We start from the raw sequence: 14596 nt of genomic DNA on the forward strand, positions 1-14596 counted from the left end.
CCTAATAGAGTTGAATTGGTGATTAAATTACGAAAAATAATTCAGGTTAGAATTCATTGATATTGAATCTTTGTATAAACACATCCCGTGGAATATACAATTGAATCAACTAAATACCTTTGTGTAACATCATAAAACCATCTTTTATGTTTATGAATCGATTTAGTGTTAACGTGATCAAGTTTTAAAAAAGTACAATTTTCATATTTTTGTTTCAAACCTTCCGCGCGCACTTTTGAGAAATCTATAAGATTCAGTTTTTAAAAAAGCGGTTGGATTTTTTAGGAAGGGTCTATTCACCCCCCTCTTGACCATTTTTCTACTTCCATATTCTCACCCAACAATTGGCATCAACAGGTGGTCTTTTGATTGTGTCTAATCGACATCCAAAAGTTGTGAATATGATGGACGATGACGATTCTAAGGGAGCGTATAATAAAGCACTTGTTTTCAAAGGCGAAAATTATACTTATTAGAAAGAGAACATGTATGTACACTTATTATCAATTGATAAAAACCTACGGTGTGTCGTCACTGAAGGACCATTTATCCCTACGGGTGATAATGATGTTGTTAAACATCCTAAGGATTGGACAGATGATGAGACCAAAAAGGCTTTGTATGATTTGAAAGAGAGGACATACTTATCTCCACTTTAAGCGCGAAAGTATACTACTCAATTTCACATCATACGAGCGTTAAAGGTACGTGGTACTCTCTCCAAACTCTCTATGAGGGAACATATTACATCAAGGGTTATAAAATCAATATGTTTACAGAGGAGTTTGAACTATTTCGTATGGAACCCGGTGAATCTGTGAGTTATATGAAAAGTAGATTCATCCACTTAATCAACAAACTAAGTAGCTTGTGTAAAACCTTTTCTAATAAAGGTTGTACTAACAAAATATTGAGATCTATATGCAGGGAGTGGCAACCAAAGGTTACCACTACAAAAGAATCTAATGATCTTAGTACTTTGGATATTACAAAATTGTTTGGAAAGTTAGTCAAGCATGAGAATGAACTGAAACAACTCGCCGATAGCGAAGAAAAGTCGAAAAAGAAAGAGAAAGGTAAAGAAGAGAAACAATATCTTTCTTTGAAAGCTTCGTAATCTAAAAGGAAGAAGTCAAAGGAAGAAAGTGATAACTCCGACGAAGTTAATAAACAAGTAGAGATGGTTTTATTTGTCCGACGCTACAATAGATACTTAAAGAGAAACAAGCTCAAGTATACCGACAAATGACTAGTAAATTTTAGAAATACTTACTATTGTTCCTTTTAGATTGGTTGCATTTTGCAAAACAACAATATGAAGAAATGTTGAAGTTTCCCAAGATACTTCAAGATGATTTTCTGGTGCAAAAGGGACACATACTGGACGCAATGTCACATCATGTGAGTATGACATCAGGGTCTTGCTCAATACGCCAGATTGCTGCGTTTTTGGATGAATTTTCTATTGAAGATTTAGTTAGATTTTATTGCTTTTATTTAAAAGTATGATTATATGATTTGTTGGACAGTTGTGAATATCAAATTAAATTTAAATGTGCATTAAATTTGAATTTGAAACAAACCAAATCATATTTTTAGGTTGGAGATATTTATGGAACAAATCATATCCAACAAATTATGCAAAGATTTTGGACGGAATTAAATTAAAGATCCAAGGAGAAAAGCCCATAATACTTTTTCTATATACGGAACTCAAAATCCGGAACTTGGGAGTCAAGACCAAAACAATTCTCATATATCTAAAAGACTTCATATGGGTTTTGTGAGGAATTAAATACATAATGTTGTTGTTGGAGATGGATGTCATTGACGAGAAATTTCTTGGATTGGAGGTAGCCCAAATAACTAAGTGTAGAAGTAAGAAATCAATGATATGTGTTAAGTAAGTGGTAATGGACCAAACATATATTGGAGGCCACGAGTGTTCAATCGAAATAAGGAGTAATGGGTTATGAAGCTATAAGGACTCAATGCAAGGAAGTAAGGTGTTAGGGACCAAGGAGGATTCATTCCCAGGTATATCATAGTGGTGCATCAGAAGATGTGTGATGGTGTAAGAACTAAGGTTACTGGTGATAAGGCATTAGGACGCGAGTATATCATAGGATTCTGCAATAGAGAAAAGTAGTTTCTAATAATTTTCATGGTTATCTAAAGTAGTAAAAATAAGGAATATTGCATTTTGTTGAATGGAAGAAATTCGAGGAAGAATTTCAATTTAAGAGGGAGAATGTAACATCCCAAAATTTATAAGCATGAGTATAATGAAATATTAATCTCTTATCTCTAATTTCATTATAGAGGAATCAGTGTGAGATTAGCTTAAGGAAGAGAATGACATGCTTAGAAATTTCATTCAAACATCAAGGGAAATACTGTAATTTTGCAAGGACATAATATGAGTGGAACACCAACTCAAGTGCTCAATCCATTCTTAATTTATCTTCCCTCTAAATCAGAAAAACAAAAAGGAATTAGAGAGAGAGAGGTGGATAGGGAGAACATGAAAGAGGAAGAGGGAGTGTGGTCTCAACTTCTTCCATGGATACATATGCAAAACGGTTGAAGATAGCAAGGATTTAGCCTAAAAAAAGCAAGCTTGGTTGATCATTAACATCATCATCTTCTTCATCTCTCAGGACCATAATTTCATTATTGAAGATTATGCTTTATCACAACTACTAACTTTGAGCAAACATTTCATATCGTTCAATTCAGGTTGGTAGGAAGCAAAGTGCTTCATAGAGAAATTCAAGTTTCGTCAACCAAGGTATGCAACACAAGTGATTTCATTTCATGTATCTTTACTTTTTATTTGTTATGATTTCATTTTATGATTGTTTTATGTACCAACTATATTTCTTCCCCCTTTTCACAAGGGTTCATGAGGGTTTTAAATCTCTTAAGTTCAAATTTTATTTTGTTTGTTGTGGATGAATAAAAGAATCATTGAGTCTAATTTCTGAAAATGGAGAAGAATTAGTCATGGTATAACAATTGTGATCCATCTCAAGTCATATATATGTACTATTTACTTCTTGTTTTCTTTATTTTTCTTCTTCTTTTAGTTTTAACATCTTTTATGTGTATGTTTCTTGGTTGTACAGTCATTGTAATTGTTATAATGCTACCATTTGCCTAATAAAGTTTTATAGCATCTTCTTGCAACATACTCAAATTTTTCCCTTTCTGCTGGTCTTGAGCCTTTGTCTAATATATTAAGGTACCTGCATTGTAGTGCATATCCTTTGAAGTTTCTACCGTCAGTTTTTTCTCTTGAGAAACTTGTTGAGCCTTACATGCCAAACAACCGTGTTCAAAGATTATAGGACGTATTGTAGGATTGTGGCTTGAAATATATGAAACTAATTTATACCTTATATGATATGTGATCAATTTTTTTTTTGTATGTTACATGATCTAACTAATCTATATAAAATGGACTTCAGTTGTCGTGACTTGTGAGAACTTGATAGAGCTTTCTGGTTTCTCCATGGTATAACATCTCCAATACATTAAACTCTCTAGACGTGTCTAAGGCCGCGTCATGTTCATACATCTACTTTAGCACTTCAAAAATTTATCAAGGATTATTCTCACTCCTTTGTTTTGTTGTGCGTGACGTTTACACTCATGTTGCAGAAACAGGTATCATGTAGTGCTCTTGTATGGATGAATGGCAGTTATTGCCTTCTTCAGTATTTTTCACTTTGTTTACTACCCATTGTGTCGCTCTGGTATTTTAACACATGGGATGAGACGTTATTTATTTTGTTTTGGATTATATTTGTATAAGTTATATATGATGTTTTGATATATCTAACTACACTCATGGTAAGGGAGAATTTGTCTCGGCAGGCATATCCAGTTGATTTATCCTGAAAAAGACTAAACCTATCATAAGTGTTTTGTTCAAGATACTGAGAGTTTCGTTAAGAATGCTAGAAACATTATACTCCCTCCGTCTCAAAATAAAAGTTTTTTAAGGTTACATGCATTGTCATAAATGCAGAGTGAAATTTAATGTCTTAAGAGTAGCGCAGACAATATTAATTAGGGATAAAATTAGTACAAATGAATTAATGTTGCAATCAAAAAGTAAAACGACACTTATTTTAGGACAAATTTTTTAGGCTAAAAAGATAATTATTTTGAGACTGAGGGAGTATATAATTTTATCTTGAAAAGACTTAATGCTTACAGTATCAGTTCCGACATACATATCCAGTTGGTTTATCCTAAAAAGATTGAACGCTTATGATATCAGTTCAGTTATATTTAGTTCAATTATTGACATTTATATGCTAGAAATTTTATATATAGTTTTATTAGTAAAAATTGGTAAGATGTTACATATTTACTGTGTATCGACAATACCGAGATATCAAGATCCTAGATTTAACACGCACACATCCTGCACTTTTTTAGTGCATTTTTCTTAGTTCGGACTATAACAACTAAATCACAGTCAGATTATAATAACTAAAACATCTTAGTTGTCTTACATTTCGGTGGTATTGCATTTCAATGGTATTATATTTCAAAACAACTAAACCAAAATCGAAATACAAGTTATGATAAAAACATACAAGTGGTAACGGTTTGAGTTCGATGGACATTTCGAACAATATTTCAGTGGTAACTATGTTTCTAATAACATTTCAAACAATATTTCAATGGTATTACCATTTATATGAGAGATTAACATTTTACTGGTGAGTTATGTACCTCAAACGTGATGACGAAGTTTCAACGAACTTTGAAAATAGATGATGTTCGAGTTGATGTTGGAAGAGTTAATGTTGAAAAGAGATGATGTTCGAGTTGATGAACGAATAGTTTGATGAAAATTTCCTAGTTTTTTTTAAGATAGATGAAGTTAGAGTGTTTGTTGATAGGTAAATAAAAAATTAGAGTTTAGCTCTCTAAAATATCCATACAAAAGATCAAACACGTCGGTTTTTAGGCAAACTAATGAAACATATTAATTAAAAAATAATAAAATATATAAAAGTCTCATATAGTGTCATATTCTGGGAACTCATTTAAATTAACTATCACGCCGATTTTAAGAAGCAACTGCAGTAATAGATTAATTAATAATTAAAAATAATACAAAAAAATAAAAATAAAATAAAAGATATTGATGAAAAAGATATCACCAATTGATTGATCAATATAATAGCGGATAATACAAATAAAAAAAATAATATAAAAAAAGCGTCATGTGACCTTAAACTAATTAAAAATAAAAATAAAATATAAAATGTAGTAACTAGGATTCGAAGCAAATTTCTCGTAGTTATATTCCTTCAATTTAGGGAATAACCGATGGTATATGTTGTATATATTTAAAAATATGATACCGCTATTGGGACATATACCTCAGTTATCGGAGGATTGAAGTGAAAGCTATCATAAAGAGTATTATTGTAGTAATGATATCTCATTGCAATTAGCAGTCTAGTCTATTAAATATCTAGTAGGAATCTTAGAAGATGTGTCATTATGGATGGGACATTTTATCATTCCCAAGAATTTTGTTATAATGGAAATGGAAGAGGATGCACAAATCCATATCCTATTACAAAAATCCTTTATCGTCAGTGTTGGAGACGTCATAAATGTTAAGTGTAACACCCTTCTAAAAATACCCCAAATTTAAATTAAAACAACAAAATATAAATCAGAGTAGATATGCAATTAAGGGTGTCACACTTGACACTTCACACCATTCACCAAAATAGCTTGTCATGCTCATTCATAAATCACAATAAAACATTGCACAATTCGCAGCGGATAGGAATCTAACAACATGCAAACCATGTAACACATTACATGTAAAGTTGTTCAATAACCAAAATGAAAACAAGGTAAAATATCCCGTCCCGATGTTACATATACCAGAGCATGACCCACTAAGGAACTACACTAGACTCCAAGCACTAGCTTCTACTCAATCACTGCTCGTTACCTGAAATATAGTTGTAAGGGTGAGTTCCTCAATCGATATAATAAGCATTATAAAATATCATGTAATGCTAAGTAAATTAACACATTTCATCACCCTAATCAGATCACACATTCACCAACGGCAACATCAACTCAAAATCATAATCATACTCAACCCAAACATAAAACACACGTATAATATTGGAATACATCCATTCATATTATACGCCATACATACATTATGCAATGAGACTCCATGCATGCGGTACCGACTATTCGTGAACACATAGTTCAACCTCACCGATCAAACCCAGATACGGCTACCAAGCTCACTAGTCCCACTCATTTGAGACCTAGTGACTCACTCACTAATTCCTCACCATGGGAATTAGCTACCACCATAAAGGCCATGCTATGCACGCTAAATCACCTAGCATGCAAACATCAACAACAATCCACAACAACTCACTCACTAATTCCTCACCATGGGAATTAGCTACCACCATAAAGGCCATGCTATACACGCTAAATCACCTAGCATGCAAACATCAACAACAATCCAAGATAGACATATGCTCACACTCTAAGCCATAAACAGTCCATTCACAATTGCATACATAACAGATACATTCACAGTATTATGCATACCATCATACATCATCAGCATATTTATCACAGAATCATATCATATCATGCCAAATAATAAATCACAGTATTAGCACACTCTACTAATACCTATACTACTCAAAACAACGGGAAATGATCCCTACTATATCATACATCAGCTAAATTACATCACTCAGCTGAAACGACCACAACTGCACAACAACAGCTCAGAAGAAATCAAACTTCTGCTCATACGCGTATGCCTCATGCCCATACGCGTATGGCCCATTTCCTAGCCAAGCCCATACGCGTATGGCCTGTCTCATACGCGTATCCTACGCGTACCACTTCTCCCATACGCGTACCAACAGAGACAAAACTACGTTAGAAACATCATCTTCTTCATCCATACGCGTATGGCCTCACCCCATACGCGTACCACTCACAGGCTACGCGTAATTACATGCGTATGGCGCGTATCAGCGCCAATCTCCTCCCCTCCAAGCCATCTCATACGCGTATGGCCTAGTGTCATACGCGTATGACCAGAAACCAAATTCCAGATCTGCTATGGGTTTTTCTCTGCTACGAGATTTCTCAATTCCCACCTTCCACAGTCCAATTTTTACACAACATTCGTTCATATTATCTAACACAGATCATACCCATTCAATTTCACAATTTCTAACCTTATTACATCTAATTCCTACGAATTTTCCTCAATTATAACCCATATCTCGTTCATCCATAAGTTCACCAATTTCAGCATGCATCATCCTAATTAGAGTCGAATCAATGGTTTATTACTACCCATTACATGTTAACCCATAATACCCATTAAACGACGATAAACCCCCCCTTACCTGAGTTAATCCGACAATCCTTTAGCTTCAAGCTTTTCCCCTTCTTCAACCCTTGCTCTCTTGCTCTTCCTCTTTGTCCTTTTTCCACTTTTCAGTCACTTCTCCCTTTTCACGTGAAAAAAACCCTTTTTACCAAAATGGGACTTTTTACTGATTCCAACTTTATATTCCAATAATAATAATTCCAATAATATTCCAATTATTTAATTAAATTAATAAATATACTATTAACTTAAATTAAATAATTATCATATTTTTATCGGGGTGTTACAACTCTCCCCCACTAAAAGAGTTTTCGTCCTCGAAAACACACCTCAAGCGAATAACTCTGGATAAGACTCCTTCATCTGACTCTCAAGTTCCCAAGTCACATTGCCACCTGCTGGTCCTCCCCAAGCTACCTTTACCAAAGCAATCTCTTTACCCCGCAACTGCTTCAACTCTCGATCCTCTATCCTCATAGGTGATGTTTCAACAGTCAGGTTATCTCTCACCTGTACATCATCTACTTGGACCACATGCGACGGATCAGGAATGTACCTCCTCAACTGAGACACATGAAAAACCTCATGCAAATTCGCAAGTGACGGCGGTAAAGCGATACGATAGGCTACCTCCCCTATCCTCTCCAAAATCTGATAAGGACCAATAAATCGAGGTGTCAACTTCTTCGACTTCAAAGCTCGACCAACCCCAGTTATCGGAGTAACACGAAGAAACACATGATCTCCCTCTTGAAACTCAAGTGACTTCCTTCTCTTGTCGTGATAACTCTTCTGACGACTCTGAGCAATCCTCATCTTCTCCTGAATCATTTTAATCTTTTCCGTAGTTTGTTGAACAATCTCCGGTCCAACCACAGCACTCTCACCGGACTCATACCAACATAAAGGTGTCCGACATCTCCTACCATACAAAGCTTCAAATGGTGCCATACCAATGCTCAAATGAAAACTATTGTTGTAGGTAAACTCAATCAAAGGTAAATAGCAATCCCAAGCACCTCCCTTTTCCAAAACACAAGCCCTCAAAAGATCCTCTAGTGACTGAATCGTCCTCTCAGTCTGACCATCAGTCTGCGGATGATATGCAGAACTCAATCTCAGCTTAGTTCCCAAAGCCCTCTGCAAACCTTCCCAGAACTTCGATGTAAATCTAGGATCTCTGTCCGAAACAATACTCGACGGAATACCATGCAAACTTACAATTTTCTCAATATACAACTCAGCTAATCTCTCTAACGGATAATCCATTCTGATCGGAATGAAATGAGCTGATTTTGTCAATCTGTCAACAATCACCCAAATGGCTTCAAAATTCTTAATTGTCCTCGGTAAACCAGAAACAAAATCCATACTGATACTATCCCACTTCCACTCTGGAATAGCCAACGGTTGCATTAGCCCAGACGGCTTCTGATGTTCAATCTTTGACTTCTGACAAGTCAAACAAGAATAAACAAAACTCGCAATTTCTCTTTTCATTCCCGGCCATCAAAATAACATTTTCAAATCATGATACATCTTCGCAGCCCCAGGATGAATACTCAAGCCACTGCGATGTCCTTCCTCAAGAATACTCTTCTTAAGTTCGGTAACATCCGGAATACACACCCGATTACCAAATTTCAAAACACCATTCTCATCAACTCTGAATTCACCACCTTGACCTTGATTCACTAGAGTCAACTTATCAACCAAAAGCACATCGGATTTCTGACCCTCTCTAATCTCATCCAGAATACCACTCGTTAACTTCAACATTCCCAATTTAACACTATTGTGAGTACTCTCACACACCAAACTCAAGTCTCTAAACTGCTCAATTAAATCCAATTCCTTAACCATTAACATAGACATATGCAATGATTTCCGACTCAATGCATCAACCACTACATTTGCTTTACCCGGATGGTAATTCAAACCAAAGTCATAATCCTTCAGAAACTCTAACCATCTCCTCTGTCTCATATTCAGCTCTTTCTGATCAAACAAATACTTTAAACTTTTATGGTCACTGAAAACCTCAAATCTTGACCCGTACAAGTAATGCCTCCATAACTTCAGAACAAATACCACAGCTGCCAACTCTAAATCGTGTGTCGGATAGTTCCTCTCATGAACCTTCAGTTGTCTCGAAGCATAAGCTACAACCTGCTTATTCTGCATCAAAACACCACCCAAACCCGACAATGAAGCATCACAGTAAACCTCAAATGGTTCCGACGGACTTGGTAATATCAGAATAGGAGCAATAGTTAACCTTCTCTTTAACTCTTGGAAACCTTCTTCACATTTTGAGTCCCAAACAAACGCTTGCCCCTTTCTAGTCAACATCGTCAACGGTAACGCCAACTTAGAAAATCCCTCAATGAATTTCCTATAATAACCTGCAAGTCCAAGAAAACTCCTTATCTCAGAAACTGACTTCGGAGCTTCCCACTTAGATACCGCTTCTATCTTAGAAGGATCGACAGCAACACCACCTCTTGAAACCACATGACCAAGAAAACTAACCTCTTCTAACCAAAATTCACACTTGGACAGTTTAGCAAATAACTTCTTTTCTCGTAAAACTCCTAAAACCACTCTCAAATGTTCAGCATGCTCTTCTTCAGATTTCGAATACACCAAAATATCGTCAATGAACACCACAACAAACTTGTCTAGGTACGGATGGAAAATCCTATTCATATACTCCATAAATACCCCAGGCGCATTAGTCACACCAAAAGGCATTACAGAATACTCATAATGTCCATACCTTGTTCTGAAAGCAGTCTTCTGAATATCCTCATTTTTCACACATATCTGATGATACCCCGATCTCAAATCTATTTTGCTGAACACACTCGCACCAACCAACTGATCCATCAAATCATTAATCCTCGGCAAAGGATACCGATTCTTGACCGTCACTTTATTCAGTTGCCTGTAGTCCACACACAACCTCATAGTACCTTCTTTCTTCTTAACCAATAACACTGGTGCGCCCCACGGTGACACACTCGGACGAATAAATTTCTTATCCAACAGATCTTCCAGCTGACTCTTCAATTCAGTTAACTCAATAGCAGACATACGGTACGGAGCCATCGATGTCGGCCTAGTACCAGGTACCAAATCAATCGAGAACTCAACTTCACGCTCTGGCGGTAATTCATTCACTTCTTCAGGAAACACATCAGGAAAATCACACACCACGGCTAGATCGCAAATCACCAGTTTATCTTTAGCCTCCAAAGTCGCTAACAGCATAAACAACTCTGCCCCATCTGCTACTGCCTCATTCACCTGCCTTGCCGATAGAAACAAACTCTTTCCTTCCTCAATCTCAAGAAAGATCACAGTCTTATCAAAACAGTTGATATAAACTCGGTTAAACACCAACCAGTTCATACCCAGGATAACATCAATCTGCACTAGTGGAAGACACACGAGGTCCATCTCAAAGTCTCTACCAAAAATACTCAAAGGACAATTTAAACAAACTGAAGTAGTAGTCACTGAACCCTTCGCAGGAGTATCAATCACCATACTCTCATGCATCTCAGATATCTCTAATTTAAGTTTCACAGCACAATCCAAAGATATAAAGGAATGAGTCGCACCTGTGTCAATAATAGCTACAAGAGGAAAACCATTAATATAACACGTACCTCGGATCAAACGACCATCTGCAGAAGTCTCAGAACCCGTTAAAGCAAAGACCTTGCCTCCCGACTGGTTCTCTTTCTTCGGCTTAGGACACTGTGGACTGATATGACCCACCTCTCTACAGTTGAAACAAGTCATAGTCTTCAACCGGCACTCTGCAGCCAAGTGACCACCTTTTCCACACTTGAAACACTTCTTCTCAGTACTGGTACACTCATGGATACGATGTCCAGCCTGACCACATCTGTAACACTTAGCAGGGGCACTGGAGTCTCCCCCACTAGGTCTCTTCATCCCACTCTGTCTCTGGAAACCTTTGCCAGCTGCATACGGTTTTCCACGATCATTCTGATTCTTGCCTTTCCTATCAACCCTCTGCTGATAACTCTCTGCTTTGGCCTTGGTATCCTGTTCAAAAATCCTGCAACAGTCGACCAAGTCAGAAAACACTCTGATCCGCTGATACCCAATAGCCTGCTTGATCTCGGGACGTAACCCGTTCTCAAACTTCACACATTTTGAAAATTCCCCAGTAGCCTCATCATAGGGAGTGTAATACTTCGAAAGCTCTGTGAACTTAGCAGCATACTCAGTAACAGACCGGTTGCCCTGCTTCAATTCTAAGAACTCTATCTCTTTCTTTCCTCTGACATCTCTCTCTGAACACCTCCCAAGTGATCTCAGCATCCCCAGCAGCTTCCAACTCAGTGCGGGTAGCAACCCACCAATCATCTGCTTCCTCTGACAGCATATGCGTACCGAACCTGACCTTCTGGTTATCGGCACACTCAGTCACTCGGAAGATCCTCTCGATCTCCTTCAACCACTTCTGAGCACCATCTGGATCGTATGGTCCCTTGAACATTGGAGGATTGTTCTTCTGGAACTCACTCAGTTGACGAGCAGCTCCCAATCCCACAACATTCGGATTCCCTCCAAGTACTCCAGCTAGCATACCCAGAGCCTCAGCAATCGCAGCATCGTCTCTACCTCTTCCAGCCATTTCTATTCTGAAAACCCAACAAGCTAAAACAATAAGTACTGATAGGGTTACACAACACCTATCACGTACAGGGAAACAGAATAATTACGACTCGACTCGACCGACTATGCTCTGATACCACTAATGTAACACCCTTCTAAAAATACCCCAAATTTAAATTAAAACAACAAAATATAAATCAGAGTAGATATGCAATTAAGGGTGTCACACTTGACACTTCACACCATTCACCAAAATAGCTTGTCATGCTCATTCATAAATCAAAATAAAACATTGCACAATTCGCAGCGGATAGGAATCTAACAACATGCAAACCATGTAACACATTACATGTAAAGTTGTACAACAACCAAAATGAAAACAAGGTAAAACATCCCGTCCCGATGTTACATATACCAGAGCATGACCCACTAAGGAACTACACTAGACTCCAAGCACTAGCTTCTACTCAATCACTGCTCATTACCTGAAATATAGTTGTAAGGGTGAGTTCCTCAATCGATATAATAAGCATTATAAAATCACATGTAATGCTAAGTAAATTAACACATTTCATCACCCTAATCAGATCACACATTCAGCAACGGCAACATCAACTCAAAATCATAATCATACTCAACCCAAACACAAAACACACGTATAATATTGGAATACATCCATTCATATTATACGCCATACATACATTATGCAATGAGACTCCATGCATGCGGTACCGACTATTCGTGAACACATAGTTCAACCTCACCGATCAAACCCAGATACGGCTACCAAGCTCACTAGTCCCACTCATTTGAGACCTAGTGACTCACTCACTAATTCCTCACCATGGGAATTAGCTACCACCATAAAGGCCATGCTATGCACGCTAAATCACCTAGCATGCAAACATCAACAACAATCCACAACAACTCACTCACTAATTCCTCACCATGGGAATTAGCTACCACCATAAAGGCCATGCTATACACGCTAAATCACCTAGCATGCAAACATCAACAACAATCCAAGATAGACATATGCTCACACTCTAAGCCATAAACAGTCCATTCACAATTGCATACATAACAGATACATTCACAGCATTATGCATACCATCATACATCATCAGCATATTTATCACAGAATCATATCATATCATGCCAAATAATAAATCACAGTATTAGCACACTCTACTAATACCTATACTGCTCAAAACAACGGGAAATGATCCCTACTATATCATACATCAGCTAAATTACATCACTCAGCTGAAACGACCACAACTGCACAACAACAGCTCAGAAGAAATCAAACTTCTGCTCATACGCGTATGCCTCATGTCCATACGCGTATGGCCCATTTCCTAGCCAAGCCCATATGCGTATGGCCTGTCTCATACGCGTATCCTACGCGTACCACTTCTCCCATACGCGTACCAACAGAGACAAAACTACGTTAGAAACATCATCTTCTTCATCCATACGCGTATGGCCTCACCCCATACGTGTACCACTCACAGGCTACGCGTAATTACATGCGTATGGCGCGTATCAGCGCCAATCTCCTCCCCTCCAAGCCATCTCATACGCGTATGGCCTAGTGTCATACGCGTATGACCAGAAACCAAATTCCAGATCTGCTATGGGTTTTTCTCTGCTACGAGATTTCTCAATTCCCACCTTCCACAGTCCAATTTTTACACAGCATTCGTTCATATTATCTAACACAGATCATACCCATTCAATTTCACAATTTCTAACCTTATTACATCTAATTCCTACGAATTTTCCTCAATTATAACCCATATCTCGTTCATCCATAAGTTCACCAATTTCAGCATGCATCATCCTAATTAGAGTCGATTCAATGGTTTATTACTACCCATTACATGTTAACCCATAATACCCATTAAACGACGATAAACCCCCCCTTACCTGAGTTAATCCGACAATCCTTTAGCTTCAAGCTTTTCCCCTTCTTCAACCCTTGCTCTCTTGCTCTTCCTCTTTGTCCTTTTTCCACTTTTCAGTCACTTCTCCCTTTTCACGTGAAAAAAACTCTTTTTACCAAAATGGGACTTTTTACTGATTCCAACTTTATATTCCAATAATAATAATTCCAATAATATTCCAATTATTTAATTAAATTAATAAATATACTATTAACTTAAATTAAATAATTATCATATTTTTATCGGGGTGTTACAACTCTCCCCCACTAAAAGAGTTTTCGTCCTCGAAAACACACCTCAAGCGAATAACTCTGGATAAGACTCCTTCATCTGACTCTCAAGTTCCCAAGTCACATTGCCACCTGCTGGTCCTCCCCAAGCTACCTTTACCAAAGCAATCTCTTTACCCCGCAACTGCTTCAACTCTCGATCCTCTATCCTCATAGGTGATGTTTCAACAGTCAGGTTATCTCTCACCTGTACATCATCTACTTGGACCACATGCGACGGATCAGGAATGTACCTCCTCAACTGAGACACATGAAAAACCTCATGCAAATTCGCA

At 37.4% G+C, this 14596-nt stretch overlaps 1 pseudogene; it reads left to right on the forward strand.

The window, feature by feature from the left end:
- Nucleotides 1–731: 731 nt before the first annotated feature.
- LOC127137593 (uncharacterized) overlaps nucleotides 732–14596 on the forward strand; it is a 32175-nt pseudogene continuing 18310 nt past the window's right edge.

This window comes from Lathyrus oleraceus, chromosome 4, assembly GCF_024323335.1.
Source record: "Lathyrus oleraceus cultivar Zhongwan6 chromosome 4, CAAS_Psat_ZW6_1.0, whole genome shotgun sequence".
In the NCBI taxonomy this organism is placed as follows: Eukaryota; Viridiplantae; Streptophyta; class Magnoliopsida; order Fabales; family Fabaceae; genus Lathyrus; species Lathyrus oleraceus.